The sequence below is a fragment of the Pogona vitticeps genome, chromosome 5, assembly GCF_051106095.1.
Source record: "Pogona vitticeps strain Pit_001003342236 chromosome 5, PviZW2.1, whole genome shotgun sequence".
In the NCBI taxonomy this organism is placed as follows: Eukaryota; Metazoa; Chordata; class Lepidosauria; order Squamata; family Agamidae; genus Pogona; species Pogona vitticeps.
In genome coordinates this window covers 35,629,579-35,653,306 of record NC_135787.1, presented here as the reverse complement: position 1 = coordinate 35,653,306, position 23,728 = coordinate 35,629,579, and the positions used below count along the sequence as shown (strand labels likewise).

General features: G+C 40.6%; 1 long non-coding RNA gene across 1 annotated transcript; it reads right to left on the bottom strand.

Moving 5' to 3' along the window:
• Positions 1 to 14,170: 14,170 nt before the first annotated feature.
• On the bottom strand, positions 14,171 to 19,679 carry LOC140707592 (uncharacterized). The gene is made up of 3 exons (XR_012087740.2): positions 18,844 to 19,679; positions 15,547 to 15,612; positions 14,171 to 14,376 (listed from the first exon to the last, which is right to left on the bottom strand). It is a non-coding gene; the product is annotated as an uncharacterized LOC140707592 (long non-coding RNA).
• Positions 19,680 to 23,728: the final 4,049 nt, after the last annotated feature.

Genomic DNA, 23,728 nt, shown 5'->3' with positions numbered 1-23,728 from the left:
AAACTCCCCCCAGGTACTTAGAGAATCCAGAATCACCACGGAGCTTCCTATGTCTTTCCCCAACTTGCCTGCCAACTTGGGTGAAAATTGCATATCAGACATCTGAGTTATTCACCCACAAATTGGGTTCCCCCAGGAGAGTTTACCACATAGCACAGAAGCCCATTCTGCCTATCTGCCATCATTCAGCTGAGCAGAAGCTGATAGGCAGCCACCCCCACACACAGCCAGCCACCCCAACAGCCTACCCCACACCCCCTTCCTTTCACTACCTTAGCCCCCACCCCACTCCCACCAACACCCCCTTAACTTAATAGTTGCTGCTGAGGTCTCCATCAGGCCTTTGCAGTCATGGCATGTAAATAGGGAGACTGGCTGCCCTTTGCAAAGATGGTGGCTGTGGCTTCATTTAGAGTAGGGAAGCTACAGCTGCCATCTTTGCAAAGGGCAGCCTGGATTCCCTTAAGGCAGGCTAAGGGAATCCAGACTGCCCTTTGCAAAGATGGCAGCTGCAGCTTCCCTACCCTAAATGAAGCTGCAGCTGCCACCTTTGCAAAGGGCAGCCAGTCTCCATTTTGATATGCGTGGCTCCGAGACCAGAAGACCTTGGCAGCAGTGATTAAGGTAAGAGGGTGTCGGTGGGGTGGGGTCTAAGGTAGGGGAAGGAAGGGGTGGGGAGTAGGCTGTGGTATTGGGTGGCTATGTGGGATGGTGGCTGTCTTTCTGCCACCAGAAATGCAGAATGGTGGCAGAATGGTGTTCCTGTTTTTTTTGTTTTTAATACGAAGGACGAATAAAAACAGGTAAATATTTGTCCCTTTGTATTTGTGGAGGGTCTCTGGAACCCACAAATATGGATCAATGAATATTTACAAATTGGCTATATTGATCAGAAAAAGTGATCCGTTTTTATATTTGTCCCCATCTCTAGTGGCAAGTCCTAATAGAAGAGTCTCCACTGTTTGTAGCAGTTCTCCAAGTGAACTTGAACTCCAATTTTCCCATATAGCAATGACCAAAGAAGATACCCAATGTGGTGTAATGGACAGAATGACAAACTAGGGCTCAATAGGGCTGGATTTGAGTTCCAGATCAGCCACAGAAGTTCATGGGTGTGTGTGTAAAATTGGTAAAACCACTCCTTAGATATCTTGTTTATCTTGAGAATCCTATTAGGGTTGCTAGAAGTCAGTTCCAACTTGACAGCACATAAACAAACCAACAAACCAACAATGACTGAAGAGGGTTAATTAAGGCAAATGAAAAACAAAGCATATGCATTAGGAAATGTGCATACAGAAATATGGGAAATGTGTATGAATGTTCATGTGGGAAGAAAAAAGAAAGTGTTGCAGTCTGATATGAACAAAGTTGGGTGTGATTGCAGGTGGAATTAAAGATGCATAACAAAAATTAAAACTAAGAGTTTTCACTTATCAGATAACAACACACAGCAGAAACACAGAATCCTTTCTCCAGCTTCAAAGCTTTTAACAATCAGAATGATTTATAGAAATAAGATAGAAACATTTATTATATTAATGCATAATTACACATAGGAATGTGTATTCGTGTATATCACAATATACTACTCAAACGTCAGAAGTATGCTTGTAAATTATCTGAATCTTTTCCTTTTTCTCCTTTTTTCTAAGTTCATCACTTAAACAATACTAAATTTGCCCAATTATTGAGCAGTACTACCAGTCCCCTCTGAATTCGATGCATGGCAACCCAAAAGCACAGATGGCCTGTTCCCCTAACCTAGTTCTTCTTTTTAGTCTCCTGGGTTATTTAAGGCCCTGTACATTACGTGAAGAGCAAACAATATCAGTTTTCTTTCCAGACGGTCTTCTATGCTGTCAAATGTGGAAATATTATGTATTATTATCAGACTATAGAATGTTATCATGATTATCTTTCCAGCAACTGACATGAATGTTATAGGAAGATCTGTATTTCCAAAATGTATTTGGCTAAATAAGTAAGGAACTGCTGTATTGCAGTAAGAATCTTCTTAGAGGGAGAAAAAAACGACACCCAGAAATGCTGTGTATTGTCTAATGGATAAACTATGCAATCAGTTTAAGAAAAGCAACCTATTATCAGTCTCCATGCCTCTTTGACATAGACAACCTATTCATGATTATCCATGCTCAGTTACCACTACAGAACCTTCCCAGTCTGAAAAACATTGCTCCTGTTGAATGCAAAATATCCCTAGTCTACAAACGAGATCTTGTGCTCCACGCACATCTTTTCAGGATTATTAAACAGAAATCATCTCCCATTTAAAACTATACCAGGCTGGGCAACAGAACAGGCAGGCAGATGGAGAGTAATGAAAGATCCCAGAAACAATCAAAAGACAGGTTTTCTTTGAAGAAACAAACAAACAAACAAAAAACAATCTTCCTTTAAAGGAGGCTTTTTCTGCGACTACACACTGCAGGGGCAGGGGCTCTCTGCCTGTCACCTGGATGAATCTTGCACAGAAGGATGCTAGTATCCTAAAGGGTGGGAGGAAGCTTACCTTAAGAGGCTGCTTGCCTTGGCATCTTCTTTCTGGAAGTGGCAGTGTAGAACTGTGGCACAGAGCGCAGTATTGCTTTTTGCCTCATGGCATTGGGGCCTGTAAAGAGGCCTCAAGAGGGGGTTGTGCAGCAGCGTGACCCTACGATTTGGAGGAAGATTTGGGTTTGGTGGGTGGGTTATATAGCCTCACCCCAAAATGTCAGAAAGAAAGAAAGAAAGAAAGAAAGAAAGAAAGAAAGAAAGAAAGAAAGAAAGAAAATGAAGGAAAGGAAAGGAAAGATAAGAAAATCATACAGAGAAGGGGGGAAGTAGATTTGGGCCATTTTATTCAACACCCTGGTCTGTGTTTTCTTGGCACAGTTGGGGGAGTGCCAGGGAGTGGGTCAGAGATGGCAGCCTGGCTTAATGCAGTTAGCACACTCCAGGAATAAATAAATAAATAGATAGATAGATAGATAGATAGATAGATAGATAGATAGATAGATAGATAGATAGATAGATAGATAGATAGATAGATAGATAGATAGATAGATAGATAGATAGATAGATAGATAGATAGATAGATAGATAGATAGATAAATGGAGAATGGAGAATGGATATTAAAAATAATAATGAAATTTAGGGGTAGCAGAGAATGGTTCAGTGACTTAGGTCTCAACTGCAGTCTTCCTCATGTTCTGTTGCCTTCCTTTTCTCCTAGCATTGTTGTCTTTTCCACTGAGCCCTTGTGTTCTCACAAAATGCACTGAGTATCATAGCCTCAGTTTCAATGTGAGTTCAGGCTTGATATGAAGTAGCACCAACCCCTGAGTCTTTTAGGAGTTGGGACATGCCATCTGTAAAGCTGTTATTCAACACCGCATATCAAAAGGAATGATTTATTTTTCTGATAGTTTCCTAGCTGTGGAAACAGAGGTTGGGTGTGGGGCCCCCATGTTGCCTCTTTGTAGGGAATTGGACTTGAGGATCCAGAGGGTCCCCTCCAGCTCTGCAGTTCAAGGTTTATTATCATTATAGTCATCCTACTCTGGTAGTGGAGGAAGTGATGCTGTGGTGTGGCTGTATTAAGAGCAATTTTAAAGTGGATGGATGGATGGATGGATGGATGGATGGATGGATGGATGGATGGATGGATGGATGGATGGATGGATGGATGGATGGATGGAAGGACGGACGGACGGACGGACGGACGGACGGACGGATGGACGGACTGACGGACTGACTGATGTATGGATGGATAGCCAGTTGAACAGTGGCATCAGTGGAGGTATTATGGGTCCCAAGAAGGGCAAAAGGGATGAGAAGGGAGAGCAGCCAGCAAACCATAAGGGAACACCTAAGTCATCAGGAGCACCCTCTTCTTCAGCCGAGAAGGATTGCCCCCATTATGTCACCATGATGAGCCAGTTTAGTAGGTTAGAGAGAGGGAATGCCCTGGCTGGGAAGGTGTCAAATAAGAAGGAAGAGAGGGAGCAAGGAAAAATGCAGAAGTCCAAGACAAACTGGTGCTGGGCCAACTGGCTTCTCGGTTTGTGCTGGCATGATTGTGCGTGCTCAATTTAGTAGAGCTTAGAGTATTTTTCTGTTTATAACATACCCCCATTTATAAAACACCCCACATTTTCTAACCCCTAAATTAAGAAAACTTAGCTTTGAGGATTCAGCCTCTGAGCTCAGAACATCAGACATTTTGTGTCTGTTGAATCTTGAGCCTACGGGCTCCACCTCCAAGGAGGTGTGTTCCAATTGGTTTAGTTTAGCTGACATCAGCTGACATCAGTTCCATAAGGCTCCTGATTGGAAGAAGCTAGGCCTCCTGACTGTAGGAAACTCAGCCTGGTGGCTGAAGGGAGTCTGTTTACAGAGGCAGGGTATGTGCTGTTTTGTTCTCTTCTCAGTTATTTCAGCGTAAAAGACACCCCTCAATTTTTAGGGTAATGATTTTAGGAAAAAAGTAGCGTCTTATAGACAGAAAAATATGGTATCCCTTTTTCCAGTATCTCGACTTAATCTATTAGGCGTGCACAGATTTGCCATGTCACACATGGCTTTTGTATGATGAAGAGGAAACGTATGTGAGTGGTGTTCCACAGCAATCTGCATGGGGGATGTCCAGCACAATGGTTTATGGTGATGGATTATGGCCCCTGCCTTCCCAGTTCCAATTGATTGTTTCAACAGTGGCCATCTAGTTCTGAAGGCTACATAGGTTGCAGTTTCCCACAAGATCATATCATCACCTTCTGAGATCCTTTAGCACCGAGCAATTCTATGTGAGGGAAGTTTATATTGGAATTTGTGTGTACTGTATATGTGTATACTTAAAGTTCTATTATAAAAAGCCAGGAAATTCAGTTTGTGTTCTTAGTCTCAGAGACCCAAGCACCCTGATCTCACCTTGAATGTTGTGTTAGGTGCTATGCAAAGAAAAGGACAAAACTCTCATGTGTCCCTGCCATGAGCTTTACAGTCTAACAAGCCGTCTTCTGTTTATAATTGACAGCATTTTCTTCTGCTTTATCCACTTAATTGAACCTGAAAATATGACCTACTGACTAACAATGAGTAACTTCAATACAGACAGATGTTTTTCTTCTGCTTGGTAGATTAGCAATTTATGTTTTAAGCTAAGTATCCCTTTGAGAACTCTACAGAGAACTTTGTCATTGCTTAATTTTTAGCATATTTGTTTAATGAAGTTTGTCTTTGAATAGCTCAGTCACTTTGCAATAGCTTTTTGGATGGGCCATTAGGAAGAATTAAGGACATGATTTACGCAAGTTACAACATTCTAGCTAGCTAGACTATTTGAAGCCTATTGTCAGTTTTTACTGCATCACCCTGTGATTTCATAGCAGTATTTAGATGTTATTTAACTCCTGCCTCTCAGTACCACAGAAAATAAAAGCAATAGCTTTTAATGGAAATCAGCACACTTTGAAACCAATAATTTAGAAATTCTGGATTTCTTTTAAATAATATCCCTTGAAAGCTTTGGAAGGGAACACTTTTATGTGATATTAAAAAAAGATGATGCTTTTATTTTTTTAGTTAGTTACATACTTATTTGCTGTGTTCCACCTTTCTTTCAAAATGGGGACACAAAGTGAGACAAACAAGTATTTTTGACACGTACTGTCAAGTCACATTTAAATTAGAGGGAGCCTAACAGACTTTTCAAGATACAGGAGGCATCCAGGAAGTAGTTTTATCATTGCACCCTCCACGGTGAGTTTCCTTGGCTAAGCTGCAATTTGAACTGGAGTCCTACTTTGACTGTTACATCACACTGGCTCCCTAATGAACAAGTACATATTTGAGGAACCAGTAATAGTAAAGGACAATTACAAAACTAAACAGAAAAGAATTCAAACTCATATCAATAAAAAGAGTATCGGCACTGCCTTAAAAAAAATTTCCCTGTTGACCTTGTTGGCCTGAAGGAAAGTTGACCTGAAAAGGCCTTTGCTTTTTGGCAAGGTGGCCGTCTAGTCTCCTTTGGAAAATGGCACCACAACCCAGAAACAGCTACTGAGAAGGCCCTTTCTCATGTCCCCATCAAATGTGATTCTGAGGTGGGGATTAGACTGAGAGAAGAGCCTCCATTTGAAGAGTTGAGATCCCAGGCAGATTTGTATTGGCAAATACAACCCTACAGATACTCAGGACCTAAGTTGTACAGGTTACAAGCAACACTTAGAATTCTACCTAGAAACAACTCCCTTTGTTCTTTTTGATAAAACAGGTCGTTCTAATAGTTTTCTATTAAAATACAGTTTCCACAGGCTGAAAACAACAACTGGGAAGCCCCCCGCCATATCCCCACAAAATGTGCCTCCATATTTGATGAAGCTAAGAAGAGGCCTTCTCTGAATGCTTGAAGGGGCTTGTATGTTAGATGGAATAAAAGTCTCTTTCTCCAGATATACTGGCCATCATGTTGAATGCCAGGGGCATGGTGTACTTTCCCCATATGGATCTATCTATCTATCTATCTATCTATCTATCTATCTATCTATCTATCTATCTATCTATCTATCTATCTATCTATCTATCTATCTATCTATCTATCTATCTATCTATCTATCTATCTATCTATCTATCTATCTATCTATCTATCTATCTATCTATCTATCTATCTATCTATCTATCTGTCTGTCTGTCTGTCTGTCTGTCTGTCTGTCTGTCTGTCTTATATCCTGCCTATCTAGCCAACTCAGGACCACTCTAGGTGGCTAACAATCATCAAATAATAAAAATATACATATATAAAATAGCATAAATAATAAAAACTTTACAAAGATAGAAACCAAGTGGAGAGGAAAAGAAGAGAAACATCAGGAATTGTCTGGAGGAAAGGCCTGCCAAAACATCCATGTTTTTAATTGATTCTTAAAAATACCCAGCGAGGGAGCCCTGCGAATCCCAGGAGGTAGATTGTTCCAGAGGCGAGGAGCCACCGCCGAGAAGGCCCGATTTCTTGTCTTCTCCTTCAAGGCCTCCCTCGGCGTTAGGCTCCTCAGCCTCACCTCCTGGCTCGCACGAGTGACATGGGTAGAACTTGGTGGAAGTAGGCGTTCCACCAGATATCGAGGCCCTAAACCGTTTAGGGCTTTATACATAAGCGTCAACACTTTGAAGTAGATGCAGAATCGGATGGGCAGCCAATGCAATGCGGCCAGAGTGGGTGAGATATGTTGGAGTTTTCTCACTCCACTAAGTAATCTGGCCGCCGTATTCTGCACCACCTGTAGTTTCCGCAACAGCCTCAAAGGAAGCCCCACGTAGAGCGCATTACAGTGGTCTAATCTTGAGATTACGAGCGCATGCACCAAGGTAGTGAGCGCCCCCACATCAAGGTAGGGCCGCAGCTGGGCTATCCGCCTGAGATGAAAAAAGGTGGAGCAGACCACCAACGCCACCTGTGTTTCCATGGTGAGCGCCGGGTCCAAATGGATCCCCAAACTGCGGACCCCATCCTTGGCAGGTAGAGTCACCCCCCCAAAAGAGAGGGAGTTTCCCAGATCCCCAACTGTGGGAGGGCCCACCCTCAGTACCTCCGTCTTGTAGCAATTTTGCACTTCCAATATCTGTAAAAAAAACACAAACCAAACCCAAACACGTTACTTATAGCATACACAGAGGCCACTCATAGTTCCCATTATTTGTGAATTTAGAAGAGATGCTGATGAAGGATTTTTTCCCCCTGGTGTACGTTCATACATATGATTTGGCAGCTTTAGGGGGGAAAGTCAGTACAGCCACCTATAGCTGTTGAACACTATTATCACTCCTTGGACCTAGGTTCATTTATGTTTGCATTGGACATGCCGCATGTGTATATTGTGCCATCCTGTTTAGAAGGAGATAAAAAGATGAATGGACTAGCATGCCAAGCCCACAAGCAAACATGTTCTTTATTTTCTCATCCCTTGCTACACCAATTAAGCCTGTGATACCACTTCCAGATGGCAAAATATCTCCTTCATGCCAAAAATAGCATATTCCCTAACCTAAGAGTGAGGCCAACAAGCAGCATTAATGCCACAGTTTGCTTGGATTGTATCAGTCATTGAAATATAATGAACAGTAAAATGAATTTTAAAAGGAATGTGACACACTATTATAAGGATCTGTTTTATGACTTTGTTATGTTACTTTATTTAAAAAATCTATTGGTTACTTTTCCAAGACAGCATCAACATGAAGTCCATTGCTCCGGTTTTATATGCTGCACTGCTTTTACTCTTGCTGCTGGTTTATTTTGGTTTTATTATGCAGTCATCATCACCATCATCTCAGAACTGCAGAGTTGGAAAAGACCCTATTAATCATTGGGTCCACCCCCTGTCAAGAAGGCACAGTGAGGAATCAAACTCCTGATATCTGGCTCCATAGCCAGATACCTAAACAACTGGAATATCCCAGTTTATGGTCTATATCATATGTATTTTAAAATCCAGAGGAAAGCTTAACTGCATAATTGGTCAATCAATACAATATAAATAACAAGAAATGTCAAGGAAACTATTGTTGGTGAAAACCAGCAATGATAACACTGGTCCACAGCCAAAATGATTCAGAAATAAATGTAGTCAAACTTTACTAATTCTGGGTCACTGAGAAGGAAAACGATGCTTAAAATTTATGATTGACTCTAGTTTTCAAAATATGCTATTGGGTCAGTACATACGATATGACCCTTGACTTGGGAATGGAGGCGAATAATAAAGGGAAGAGATCTCAGTTTAAACCAGAACTGACTAAAGTATATATTCGGCTGGAACTATGAATTCATCTATAACTGAGTTTGGACAGTACTTGCCTTTTAGGCAGAACAATTTTAGCTTGCAGCAACATTGATGGTATGATGGCAGCCCCCAACATTGTTCATGATCAAGACGAGTGGAGACTGTTCATTGGTTCATTGAAAATGTCTTAAAGCTGTTTTGCTGCATAATGGAAATGTTTTGCCATCAATTCCAGTTGGTCATGCAGTTCATATGACGGAAACGTATGACAACATGAAACAGCTTTTGAGGTGCATAAACTATGACCAACATCTGTGGCAGCTTTGTGGTGATGTGAAGATTGTTGTTCTCTTGCTTGGTCTGCAGACTGGACACACAAAGTTCTGCTGTTTTCTCTTCAGATGGGATAGTTGTGCAAGAAATTCCCACTACATCATTTCTTGTATTTTAAATGCTGTAAGCCGCCCAGAGACCTTCGGGTAGTGTGGGCGGCATAAAAGTTAAATAAATAAATAAATAAATAAATAAATAAATAAATAAATAAATAAATAAATAAATAAATAAATAAATAAATAAATAAATTGGCCACTCCGTCAGTCATTGGAGTCTGGGAGGAAAAGGAGCATCTATCAGTTGTTGAATCAAGGAAGATTTTATGACCACCTTTACACTTCAAGCTCAGTCTGATGAAGAATTTTGTCAAGGCCATGGACAAAACACAAGCAGCTCTCAAGTACCTCCATGGAAATTTTCCAAGGTTAAGTGAAGCTAAGATAAATGAAGGTGTCTTTGTTGGTCCTTAGATTCGTGAACTTCTTTGAGAGGATACATTTGACCATGCATTATGTGGCAAGGAAAAGACAACATGGAAAGCCTTCCAGTTAGTGGCACTAAATTTTCTTGGAAACAACTGCAGGTTGTTGGTGGAAAACCTCCTCAAGGGATACAAAAGCCTTTGTTGCAACATGTCACTGAAGATACATGTTTCACACTCTCATCCAGATTTTTTTCCACAAAACTGCAGAGCAGTGAACAATGAGCATGGTGAGCAATTTCACCGGGAGATTGCAACAATGAAGAAATGCTATCAGGGCAAATGGAGCTACCCCATGATTGCTTGCAGACAATTGCTGGACAGTGACAAGAGATGCTTCATTTAATGAATACAAGAGACAATCCAAGAAGTGCCAAGTAGACTCCGAATAGGACTAAACTATGTACAAAATAGTTTTATGCCTTTTGTTTCACAATACATTTTACTTATATAATGCTTTTGCTGATTTTTAAAGTGTTACATAAATAGGACAGTTGAAATCTCATCACATAAGGTAACCATAAACACATGAAAATACCTAGGTTTACAATTTATTGGAAAAAGTTTACTATCTACATAATATACATAGATGTAAAATGTAAAAATGTAGATATATTGGAAACAGTTGCCAATCAGTTGTTTTAATTGACATATTTGAATTCAGCACATCAAAATACATAATAGATGGCACAATTTATTTCTGAAGCTGATGACTTCTAAAAAAATTGTAGACCAGTGTAATGAAAAGAGTTTTTAAATCAGAATTCTTGTGTTTTTGTTCTTTTAAATATGTTTTAGTGCTGTTTTCTCAACTATCTTTAATATTATATTCATTCAATTCTTTAAAAATATTGTACTAATTTATTATTCTTAGTTTTTCATACTCTATACTTTTAATACCATAAGCCAGGGTTCCCAAACTGTGCGACACATAGTGACTGGGATCCAAGCCAGGGGAGCCATTGGAAAAGGGATGGAACATAGAGCTATGAAGCTGTTCTCAGCTCTATATAGAGTAGCTGTTTGTAGCTCTATGTCAATCAGGGACTGGAAGTGAAGGTCATGTGCCTGTTTCTCCTTGCATTATCTCTGGGTCCCTGGTGGAGACTCTTGCCCACTGGGCTTCAGAGTTTCCTACATTAGGACCTAGAGAAGGAGCTGGGCTCTCAGGGATATTGTGTGGGGCAGGGAGGAGATGGTATGGCTGGGAAGGGGTATCAAGGTTGTGCCCCTGGTGCCAGTGAGACCCCTGATGGCCCATCTGAGCAAGGGGAGTCATGGCCGGTGGTCAGCGAATCAAGGGAGCCGCAAAATCCAAAATGTTTGGGAACCACTGCTGTAAGCCCTCTTGGATCCTTTTTTAGGAGAAAGGTGGGGTGAAATATTTTAAATAAACAAGTAAAATAGACTTCCATCCATAGCAAAGTGCTACAATTCAATGGATCATTGCCCTCTTACCCTGGAATAATGACACGAGACAAGTATTATGGGATAAGCATGGTCCATACTTTATTATTAATTAATCATTCTTGTAGGGTCCTGCTGTAGTGCACAATCAGGTTTAAGCACAGAGGTCTCAACGGACCCCTTAACAACAAATGGGCGAGTCCCTAGCCCCAAGTTCTCATGGTTGTGAAGACAGCGAGAACCTGTCCGGCCCAAATTTGACCACCCACGGACCTTGAGCCACTTTCTGCATGTTGACTGTTGGTCTGGGTGTGGCCCCAGTGCCTCTTTCCCCCCAAGCACTGTAATCACATGATCCGCAGTGCTGGGAGGTCAGATGAGCTATACATTACCTGTGATTGACTCATCGAAACCTGTTCTATCCGCACTACCCACCTGTATGACCAAATATTTCCACCTCTCAAAATGCCATCGCACCTGCTCCAGTGTGGGATAGGTGAAAAATCCCCACATCCAAAAGTCATTCAAGATATGGGTCAAAAATTCCTATCCAGTCACATTAGAAAATAGGGTGGGTGGGTTGCCAGCAAGGAAGAGGATGGAGGGAGGGGGAAACAGCAATTGAGTACCTCATTTATTCCCCCCTCCCCTCCAGGAACACTCTTGTGATATTCAAGATGTCTCTCACCATCCCAGGGAAGGAGGCAAAGGCGATCCACGCTGACAAAGGTAAGTTCATGAGTGGATCCACCATTATGTTGAAAGCAATGAAAGCTTAATCAAACTCATTTGATAAAATTCCACAAGAAAACAAATAAATCTTATACAGGGAAAATCAGTCGTAGAGGTCTGATGTTAGGTAAAAATCTTGGGATACAGCAGGAGAAGTTGTGCCAATGCAGCCTCTCAAGATAATAATTTTAACTTCTACCACTGGAAGGGATACTGGGATGCTTGATGTACCTCCAAAGTCTATTATAGTCACTTAGTTTCTTATTAATTCTCCAACCAATATTGTCATTTCTCTTCCACTTTGTTATACAGGTTTAATTACATTCACTCATGTCTTCTAATAAAAACAAATTCTTTGTAGCAATCCTTTTGTTATCAAAGAAGGTGCAATACCAAATTAATGGAGGTTAATAAAAATAATCCCCTAATGCCATTGTCAAATCTCCAGAACCTCAAAGATGAAGAATTAATTGAAGGTTTGTTTGCTATAGATAAAGATAAATCTCATAAAAGATACACTTTCATTTTTCTCTGCATGAATAAATTATTGTGGCTGTGCAGGGCACAATCAAGCTGAAATTCAGCACTTCTACATCTCACTGAATTTAATGGGAGAAAATTAGGCATATGCCCATTTCACCTTGAACTGAATAGAAGTTAAAAGTACTGTTAGTGCTGCTTTCCAGTTCTAATGACCTCCATGCCCAGCACAGTTTTTACATAAAGCTTGGTTCATGTTAGTTGAAGCGCATCTCGAGACAGCCAGATGCCAGAAATCTCAAGCAGGGTGCATCATCCACATCTCCTATAGTCTGAGTTGGCAATCAATACTAGGTAAATATCACAGTAAAATACTGGTCTTTTAAGAGGAATAGCAAAGCAAGATCAATAGTACAGAAGTGGTTGGATAGCTCAGTAGTTTAGAGCTAGAGGTTGGGAGGTTGATTCCCCACTGTGCATTCCAGAAACGTCTGCCTGTGTGGCCTTGAGCAAGCTGCACAGTCTCAGGATGTGTCCCGAAGGGAATGGTAAATCATTTCTGAATATTCTCTGTCTAGAAAACTCTGAAAAAGGTCATCACTAGACATGGGGTATTTGTGTTTGTATCCCTCAGGATACAAAATTTTCTAGCGGGAACTGAATCCCACCCCCCAGAAGCCACTGCTCCACTTACCTCTCTCTGTGTGGTGCACACAGCCATCATCAGTTGCATAGTGCCAATCACAGAAGACTGGTAAGTGGACTGGCTGGTTCTGGGGGGAGAGTCCAGTTTCTGCAGGCACCTGTGGTGCCAATATTTGTATTCATATCCATCAGAATAGTAACATTATTATTATGTAATAGTAATAATCATGTGCCGTCAAGTCAAGTCATGGGATATTCGTATTCGCATCTCTCAGGATACAAATACAGTGGTACTCCACTTGACGACGTTAATCCATTCCGTTAAAATCGCTGTTAAGCGATATTGTCGTCAAGCGAAAGTAAAAAGCCCATTGAAATGCATTGAAAACCGGTTCAATGCATTCCAATGGGCGAAATACCTCATCGTAAAGCGAAGATCCTCCATAGGGAAAGCCATTTTCGATCACTGTCTTCCGGAAATAGGTCTGGAAAACAGCAGGTGGCCATTTTTTTGATCGTCGGGAAGTGAAAAATCAGTTTCCGCAGCAGGGAACCGGTTGTTGTGAAGCGGATTTTCCCCACTGAAACATCGTGAAGCGATTTCGTTGTCTACTGGTGTAATCGTCAAGCGGGGCACCACTGTATGAATATCCCATGTCTAGTCATCATAAGTCAGAATTGACTTGATGGCACATGATTAGTACTATTACATGATGTGATCAGATGGTGAAAAATGTGCACATCTAATTGCATCAGAAAAAATCACTTTAACAGTGTGATCTCCCCTAATGTGACCCTCCCATCCGTTAGGGAATGGCCCCAACGCCATCCAAAAAGTAGTAGCCCTACTGCTAGACTAAACAGGTCTGGCTCGGGCACAGATCAGGATTTGACTGGAGCACTACATTGTACAATTGCTGAGAAACAGATGGCACTGGACCTCACCAGAATCCATCTTGAGAGCTATATGTATTATCCTTTACACAACTAATGCATTCTTATTCAAGAGTTCAACCTTGCTGATCATTTTTGCCCATAATCTTACTATTTAGAGATCCTGAATTTCTGTCAAAGTCTCAAGATGGTTAGCAACCAAATTTAAAACAGCTACAGATAAAAACTGCACATAGTTATAATGCTAAAACACAACTAAACAAATTATAATACTTAGTTATTATACTAAAGCAGTACTGCATTAAATTGCAATTTAAAAACACATGTATGAGAACGTGTAATACCCATCCATTAAAAGCCTCGCATCAACAGCCAACGAATATCAGAGTAATGTGGACTTTGCCATCAGGGTGGGGTGGCAGGTAGTTATTTGTTAGCAAATCCAAAGGCATAAGATCCTTCTTGTATTCTTCTTGTCCTCCCTGCCCCACAAATGTTGACAATGCCAATCTGCTAACAGGTGGTAGATGCCTGTAGATAAACCTTGCTTGTTGTTTTCCTGTATTCAGCATGTTGTATTGATTTTGAGGCCATAGTACTTTTTTGATCCCACGAGTCTGGAAAAGAGTAGGCTGTAATCCTCAAAATCTCATACTGCAATAAATCTGTTGCCTTGAAGATGCTATACTACTTTTATTTCTGATGTGTCACTGGTGTTACATGTGAATGCAGTATGTAGCTGTTGATATAGAAGTGAAATGTAAAATACAGTATATTATATTTGTATGTGCTGTCAATGTATCTTACAAGATACATTATATCCTTGTCATTTTAACTGGCCATAAAGAAAGGGTATCATTCTCTGGAAATGGTGATCTACAAGGAAAAAAATGTGAACAAGAAAAATAATATGAGGGCAATGTTTTTTAGTTGTTTTGTATTCCTGAGACAAATACATCCTAATTTTAAACTTGGCTTTTATTTGTATTTTATTATCAGGAATATCTGCCGTGTTCGGGATCAAACTTTCATACCCATCTCTGCCAGAGTTGCATAGAAATATTATGAAAACAGTGCTATTGCCTTACGGCAAAGCCATTGCTTATTGTGTTTCCAGCTGATCGTAGATTGTGGTAATGAGTATTTGTTGCTTTAATTGCAATTTCATTTCTCCAACTGAGTCCACATTGCTACCACAAATACAATCATGCTCAGAGCTTTAGAAGGAAGAAAATGTTTTGTGTGTGTTTGTGATAGGTTGTTATCAGAGATGATAGGTAGGTAGGTAGGTAGGTAGGTAGGTAGGTAGGTAGGTAGGTAGGTAGGTAGGTAGGTAGGTAGGTAGGTAGGTAGGTAGGTTGGTTGGTTGGTTGGTTGGTTGGTTGGTTGGTTGGTTGGTAGGTTGGTTGGTTGGTTGGTTGGTTGGTTGGTTGGTTGGTTGGTTGGTTGGTTGGTTGGTTGGTTGGTTGGTTGGTTGGTTCAGCCAGCACATCTTTCTCGAAAGGATATGCATATTACATACAGACCATGAAGCATTTGAGCACAGAAGAAATGCTCATCAAAAATATCAAAGAGAATTTAGTGAGGTTTCCAAAAGGTATTAATAGCATTGTTTTATGCTTTACCTTTGCAGTAGGGACGAAAATTCAATGCAGTCACTTTATTTTCCGTTTCAAAAGAAAATTACTGGAGATTTACAGGCTCTTTGGCATTATCTGCTCATTAACAAACATGCATAAACGTCAAACAAATATTGTGAAATGAATATTAATGTAACCTCTACCTACTTCTCACTTCCTTTTCAACCTTCCTTTCCAAGGTGCAGCCTAAACGTGATGGTAATGCAAACAGATCTGAAAAACAAGACAACTCAGTTCTGGATCAGAACACAATCACAACTATATCAGTCAATGTTCACAACCCATTTCTGAACTGGAAGTATGAGCTAGTGGTAGCCAGACAGATCCAGACCCTCTTAGATGACAATTATTTTATGGATCTATTTCAGCAAGTATTTAGGTTTCATGTTGCCACCAAAACTGCATTGATCACTGTAGCGTATGACGTATGTCAGGAGAGAGACAAGTGGAAGCAATCCTATTAATTCTTAGTCTCTCAATGGGTTGTGATGCCATCAACCACAGTATTCTTCTGGGGAAAATGTCTCAATTGGGAAGGGACAGGAGGTTTTATAGTGGTTCTGCTTCTATTTGCACAAACATTTTCAGAAGGCTATGATCAGACATGTTTGCTTGACTGCTTCAGTTATACTGTGTAGAGTGTCATCTTCCCCGCTACACTTGCTAACATTATCCAGAGATTTAGGATAACATGCCATCAGTATGCTAGTGACACTCAGGTCTATTTTGTTTTTTTAAAATAATGCTTGGGTAAAGCATGAAGTATTTATTCAATACCTAGCTGTAGTAATGGTCTGATGGAAGACTAATAAATTGAAACTCAGTCCAGGTAAGATGAAGACACTGCTTATGGGCTGATGGTTCATCTTTCTGAAATAGTGGTTGTCATTCTATTCTGGAAGGTACCATATTATGGATCTGTGTGGCATGGTGCTAAGCTAACTATGGCCAAAGGTGGTAAGTGATAGCTTGCTTTTAGTGATTCACTCACACCCACTCCCATTAACCACCCAATTAGTGTTTTGCAACACTTTGTATATCAGGCTGCCATTGATGATAGTATAAAAAACTCCATTTACGCAAAAGCTTGCAGCAAGAGGAATAACTGGGAAAGGATATGATTCCAGAACTATATCATCATTACTGGCTATTGTATCACTTTGGACCTAGTTTAGATTGCTTGCTTTAACTTATGAACCCATTAATTGCAATGCTAGAAGAACCACCTCTTCCCATATGTTCCTACCTGAGCATCAGGATTGCCATTGGATGTTCTGCTCTGAGTGCCCTCACAGAGAGGTATTTATTAGCAGACCTTCGCACTGGTAACCCCTCATTGTGGAATGATGTTCCCAAAGAGCTCCACCTAGTGCCTTCCTTCTTCATTGACGTTTTCAGAATCAATATGAGACCTATTATTATACCTTTCAACTTGCTACACTTTTTTTGCTGCCACTTACTGTATATTTTAAATGTATGCTTTTATATGTTTTACTCCTAATTCTGTAGTTTTTTTAAAAAAAATCTTTTTGAGTATTTATTACTTTTAATAGTCACTTTCTACTTTTATAATTGTCTTTTATTGCTGCTTTCTTATTCTATTTTATTGATTTTTATTGTGCTTCATATTTTATCCATTCTTTATTAATGTCATCTTGAGTATGTTAGCTGTAGGGCAATTCCTAACTTGAGTACATGAACGAATGAATCTTTTAACTATTCAGAACCAAAATAAAACCACGGAGAAGCATTTTCCCAACATCTGGTTGCAGAAAATATTAGAAACCTGCCATTTTATTCAGGAAGTTAGTATAATGGAAAATAGTATCAAATACAGTAAATCAAATAGCAGTATTGAACAATCATCTGCTGATTTCACCTGAAACAAAAAAGAATTTATTTACTAAAGAGAATAAATCAACAGATTGTGGCTTACAAATTACTACCTAACTAGAAAACGATATCAAGTTAGTGCAGCATTGGTTGGCAGTAATGGTTGGCCAAGAAATATTTAAAGGGAAGATTCTCAAATGTGTGATTTACGCTGGATTAATATATGAGTAGTGAAGCTCTTGATGAAATCTAACAGAGTGCCAATGATGTTTAGGAAAGCTTGTATTTACCGTATTTGTGTATAGTTCTGTAGACGGAACCTCTCCCCATACTCCAGACTATATGCTTTATATCTGTTCCCCAAATTACTTAGATTTGATTTATTTAGACCACTGCTAGGAAACTTGCTACTGGGGGACTCGGTGGGGACCTCAAAAGCCTTCTGGAAACAATATGTTCATATCTCCATCAGGTAGATAGAAATAGGGAGAGGCAGGGGAGGCACAAAGGGCATCAACGTTAAGAGTTAATGGTTCAAATTTGGATTGCATAAAACATTTGTTGGTCCATTTCTTGGCACAATTTATAGCTTGGCCTATATGGCTTGGGTTCAAACTATCTCAAAGTCCCACGACCCTCACACATGCATTTGGTGGGGACACAAGAGAGGGCCTTCTCCCACAGGAGGCCAGGACGGCCTCATCTTTGCTGTTATTCAATAATAATAACAATATTTATTTATTTATTTACTCCCAATCTAGAATGTGTCTGGGCGGTTTACATATAACATAAAAATAAACTAAGATAAAATCTAGATTAATCACAGAGTCCAAGATGGGAAAGGAAGAAAATAAGAAAAAGAAGAAAGAGGGAGAAAAAGAAAAGAAAAGGGGAGATAGGCTAAGTAATGGCTGTAGGTAAGGCCAGCCTGTATAGCCATGTCTTCAACTTAGTCTTGAAGGCCCTCAGCAAGGGAGCCAGGTGGATCTCTACAGATAAGTTGTTCCAGAGGTGAGGGGCCACTGCTGAGAAGGCCCAATTTCTAGTTTTTTCCCACCAGGCCTCTCTTGGCATTAGGCCCCTCAGCCACCCGGCCTGACTGGAGTGGGTAATATGGATAGAACTGGGCAGAAGAATGTGCTCTGCCAGGTATCGAGGGCCTAAACCGTTAAGGGCTTTGCATGTAATGGTTAACACCTTGAAATCAGTGTGGAAGTGAATAGGTAGCCAGTGTAAGGCAGCCTAGGTGGGGGAAATACGCTGAAATATTTTCACCCCTGTTAATAGCCTGGCCACTGTGTTCTGGACCATCTGGAGCTTCTGCATCAGTCTCAAAGGAAGCCCCATGTAGAGAGTGCTACAGTAGTCTATTCTTGAGACTATGAGCACATGGACCAATGTGGTGAGTGCCCCCACGTCTAGATAGGGACGCAGCTGGGCCATCCGCCGAAGATGTAAATGGACAGACTGAACCACGGACGCTACCTGGGTCTCCATATTAAGAGCCGGGTCAAGATGGACCCCAGACTGCGAACTGAATTCTTTGTGGTGAGAGTCACCCCCCCCAAAAGAAAGGGAATTCCCCAAGCCACTGACATCGGGGCCACCCACCTGCAGGACCGCCGTCTTGTCCCAGTTCAACTTTAGTCTATTGGACCGCATCCATTGCAGAACGACCTCCAGGCAGCACCCAAGGGATGGAACGGCATCCACCGCAGATGGAAAAAAGGAGATGTAGAGCTGGGCGTCATCAGCATATTGGTGACATGACTGGCTGCTAAGAGTGGGTTCTTAAAATGGGACTGATATATTTTTGTTGTTCTTGATTTGTTTTAGTACTGTTTTTTGCCTACTAGTTTTAAATACTAACCCTAACCCATTTTATTCTTTCAAAATATTGTAATAATGTATTGTTCTTAGTTTGTAATGCTGTTTATTTTTTTAATATTATAAGCTACCTTCTGTCTTTTTGAGCAGAAAAGCAAAGTAAGAATATTTTAAATAATTTTAAATAATTAACTAAATAATAAATGTTTATTTCCCAGACTGAATTATTAAAGGCTGCACTATCTGCATTACAGAATATGTTTTCAACAGCCTCTAAACAGGCGGATGTTGGGTTGGGAAGTTCGCAAATAAATAAATAAATCTTCCTAGATGCTTTGCCAATCAGCAATGTGTGCTTCCTTGTTGGGACTTGCATCTCCCAACAATTCTTGTGCAATATCCTTGTGCAATAATTATTGGAAAGAAGAGCCTGTATGTGGCCAAACAAGTGGATCCTCCCCACACAAACACTGTGGTCACAGACCATCAGATGTTTAACATTAGAAAATAAGAAAAAATTAGGTGAGACACAGATAAACTGGAGGTAACAGAATCAAGTGCTACATATTTTTTGACAGGTAAGGAAGAATACATAATTGGAGGGAGTTCAGAGAATACCCAGATAATCCAGAAGATGCTTAGGCACCACTAACCTAATAAAGCCGATAATCATTATGCATAATAGACCAGAAGAGAAGAGGATACTGTATGATCAGGTCCATAGTATTATGGGCTACAGAGGACAGATAAGCCCGGGTATGAATTGTCTCCTTTCTTTGGCTGCAGCTACAGCTTCTTGCACTGATATCTTTACTCCAACTGGGATTTTCTGCAGTATCTTTGCATATGAATTATAGTATGCATATACTAATCTTTCATCAAAATCCTGATGTACAAAATAAAAATGGGCATTTAAGTACAATGAAGTATATTAACTCAAAAGTAAGGATGTAAATTCTCACATAAAATTATTCTCCTCATCCCCCCAAAAAAGGCAAAGTATTTTTTGGTGTTCTCAACCACAGAGAGGAAACAATTTGTTTGTTTGTTTGTTTATACCTCACCCATCTAGACTGAAGCCTACTCTGGGCAGCTAACAATGAGACATAAAAGTAAAAGCAATAAAATAAAATAACTAGAAGGATTTTGTGTGCGCACATCCACTTATAAAGCAAAACTGCAAATAACATGAGTAATGCTTTAACACATAAAATACAAATTGTGACAATAGCTTCTGTTTTGTTGCATGGATTTTTTTCAATTAGAAGGGACAGACTGAGTCTTTTAAAAGCAATCAGTCTGTCATTCTGTGCTTCCAATGTGTGCGTGTTTGCTTTGCTGCTCAAAATTAGTTCAGCACAGAGACATTTTACACAAATTATGGAGACCATGGTGATAAAAAACAATCCATGCCTTGCTCTCACCTGGATGTAGAAAATCTTGCAGGGTGTGGAAATTCCTTCTAGATTCTGTTGATTCAGGACAGCCTAGCCCAGATTTTACTTTCTGGGGTTCCATAATCATTGCAGATGGTGACAGCAGCCACAAAATTAAAAGACACCTGCTTCTTGGGAGGAAAGCGATGACAAACCTAGACAACATCTTAAAAAGCAGAGACATCACCTTGCCAACAAAGGTCTGCATAGTCAAAGCTATGGTTTTTCCAGTAGCGATGTATGGAAGTGAGAGCTGGACCATAAAGAAGGTTGACCGCTGAAGAATTGATGCTTTGGACTTGTAGTGCTGGAGGAGACTCTTGAGCGTCTCCTGGACTGCAAGGAGACCAAACCTATCCATTCTGAAGGAAATCAACCCTGAGTGCTCACTGAAAGGACAGATCCTGAAGCTGAGGTTCCAATACTTTGGCCATCTCATGAGAAGAGAAGACTCCCTGGAAAAGACCCTGATGTTGGGAAAGTGTGAGGACAAGAGGAGAAGGGGATGACAGAGGATGAGATGGTTGGACAGTGTCATCGAAGCTACCAACATTAATTTGACCCAACTTGGGGAGGCAGTGGAAGACAGGAGAGCCTGGTGTGCTCTGGTCCATGGGGTCACGAAGAATCGGACATGACTTAACGACTAAACAACAAAAAAGTCCCACCAAAAAAAAAATTGACTGCCATTCTTCCCATAAAGGTTTCATGACACTTTACCTTCTACCTCCTTCTGTGAACAGGATGCACATTCCACTCTGTTTATAGAATACACCCCTATTCAAGCTATGTGCATTGTCCTCGTTCCTTCTGTCCCAAAGCATGCTGGACCTGCACCTACTGCTCACTATATTCAGTTTCATTTCTCTCTTACACAAGGGGATGACAGAGTCCCCTTCAAACTCAATACCTTCTATTTGTCCGAGGGGGAGGGAAGTGACAATAAAGTGTTGGACTAAAATACTCTCTCTTTTTTATGGTGAGTATGCACAAATAGCTAGCACCTGAACAGATTCCTTGTATTTCTTTAGAAATCTATAGAATTATCTCCTCATCTGGGGACTCTCATATCTAGGACCTTTTGTGAGACTGGGGAGCTTGTAAATAAATAAACAAGAAGACACAATGTATACTGACCATTCTAATGGAAGACCAATTCTGTACTAGAAAAATTACTGAAAGAAATCCGATATGCTATATCAGAGTTCCTGATTACACGGAACGAGTTACACAGGAAAGTTATACTTGCATTCAAATGAAGGTTAGTAGAATCTCTCACCGCAGCAAGGTCGGGCACTGAAGGCCAAGAGCAGCATACACAATCCCCGTGTTGCCAGGGAAGCTCTGAAGAGGTATTCTAATTGCACTCAGCTGAATGCACTTACAGCCCTCACATAATCAGAAGCCCTGATAAGGCAGGGCTTTCAATCATGTGGAGCCAGGCAAGCATGTTGAGCTGAATATGATTAGAATGCCTCATCAGAAAGCCTCCCAGGCAAAATATCCAGTGACTCTAGGAATGAAGGGGGCAGGACTGGACTAGATTGTGCATGCCCTGCTCCTTCTACATGATTGTGGTTTAGGACACCTAAAGAGGACTACTGATTGAACTCACTCTTGATTTTGGAGCACCAAAATGGGGAAGCCAAATAAAAGCCATGAGGGAAACAAAGCAAGGTATGAGATCAGGGCAGGTTTCTCCCTCTTCTCTAAATGCTTCTCTTTTAGGTAAAGAATAGATGCCCCTCTGCTCCAAGGTTTTATTTGGAGGACGCAAATACATGTTTGACAAACACAAAATTGTCTCCTGTCAGATATATAGTGCAGTTTTGCCTTGTAGGCGTCACTGATAAGGTCTCCAAATTCTGACTTGCCAGCAGTCCAAGCAGGAGACATTCTTTAGCATAAAATTTTAGGGTGCAGCCCTTGCACCAGGCTTTTGTACGATAGCTCAGTGATTGGGCTCACTGGCTATGGAGCCAGAGGGGGGAGTTTGATTTCCCACCGTGCCTCCTTGTTGGGCTGGACTCGATCTATAGGGTCCCTTCCAATTCTGCAATTCTAAGAAGAATTGTGCTGTGTATCTGTGGACTTTTTAATGTAAGGGAGAAAATTGCTGGAATGCTAGTTTCACAAGTAGTAGGTGATAAAAATGGCTCACTGTAACCCCTTCTTTGAGCCCTTGCATCCCATGTGAGGTTGATGGAGGCAGCAGGAGACATCCACCCTCACTCCAGTAACATTCTCATAACAATCTTTGTTCAAATATGGTGGCTTATGACTGAGGTGGGAGTAAACTGACCAAAATCTTTGGACTGAGATGTTCACCCCTGTCTGGTTTATGGCCAGCTAAATCAAGCAGCCACTGTAGGAATATTTCATGGTATAGCCCAATCTACCATCCCTGCCTTTGACCTTCCAAGGTGAAGAATACTTCCTCCCCCCCTTGCTGCTGTGCTGTAGCATAGCAATTGAACAGTTATTCTCACAACAGTGATGGCAACATGTCTGAAGGACTGACTTTCATTCAGTTCAATAGGATGTAAACTTAAATAGACATTCTTATGCTCAGGTTTTTTCTCTCTAGGAAATTATGTACAAGGAAATTAGGTTATAGTGTGGAACATCTATGAGAGCTGTATGTGCAGCTAATTTTGGAAGAATAATGCTTCAGCAGCACTGTCACAAAAAGGCTCTCCATGTCTACTCAGAAGTAAGTTCCATGGAGTCCAATGAGGCTTATTCCCACATACCAAAATACAAGATTACAGTCTAAATTTCTCTACCATAGCAGTCACCACCCTGCCCCATCGGTATAAGGAGAATGATAATTTATGTTCTGCAAGGCTGGAAATGAGGAACAACAGGAAAAGATTCACTGCAATCCATAGCAAACAAATGCATCAATAAATAAATGAGTTGTGATTAAAGGGAAGGCAGAAGATAAAGAATGAGGAACAGAAAAGGAACAGGGTTACCATTATTTGAAAGTAAACTGTGTCTTTAATAGGTTTATTCCAACCATTCCCCATCCCCCGGCTCCTGTAAAACAGTTAAGTATGTTTAGAGATTCTGGACTTCTGCCAAAGTATTTGGCAACCATTAGAATTTTAAACGGTATATTTGATGTGCCTTGGCAGTTGATAAGCTACAGTAATGGCTGTCTCAGATCCAATGGAGCTTTAAAATAAAGATAATTGATTTGTTTTTTTAATAAAAATAAAAACAGGAGT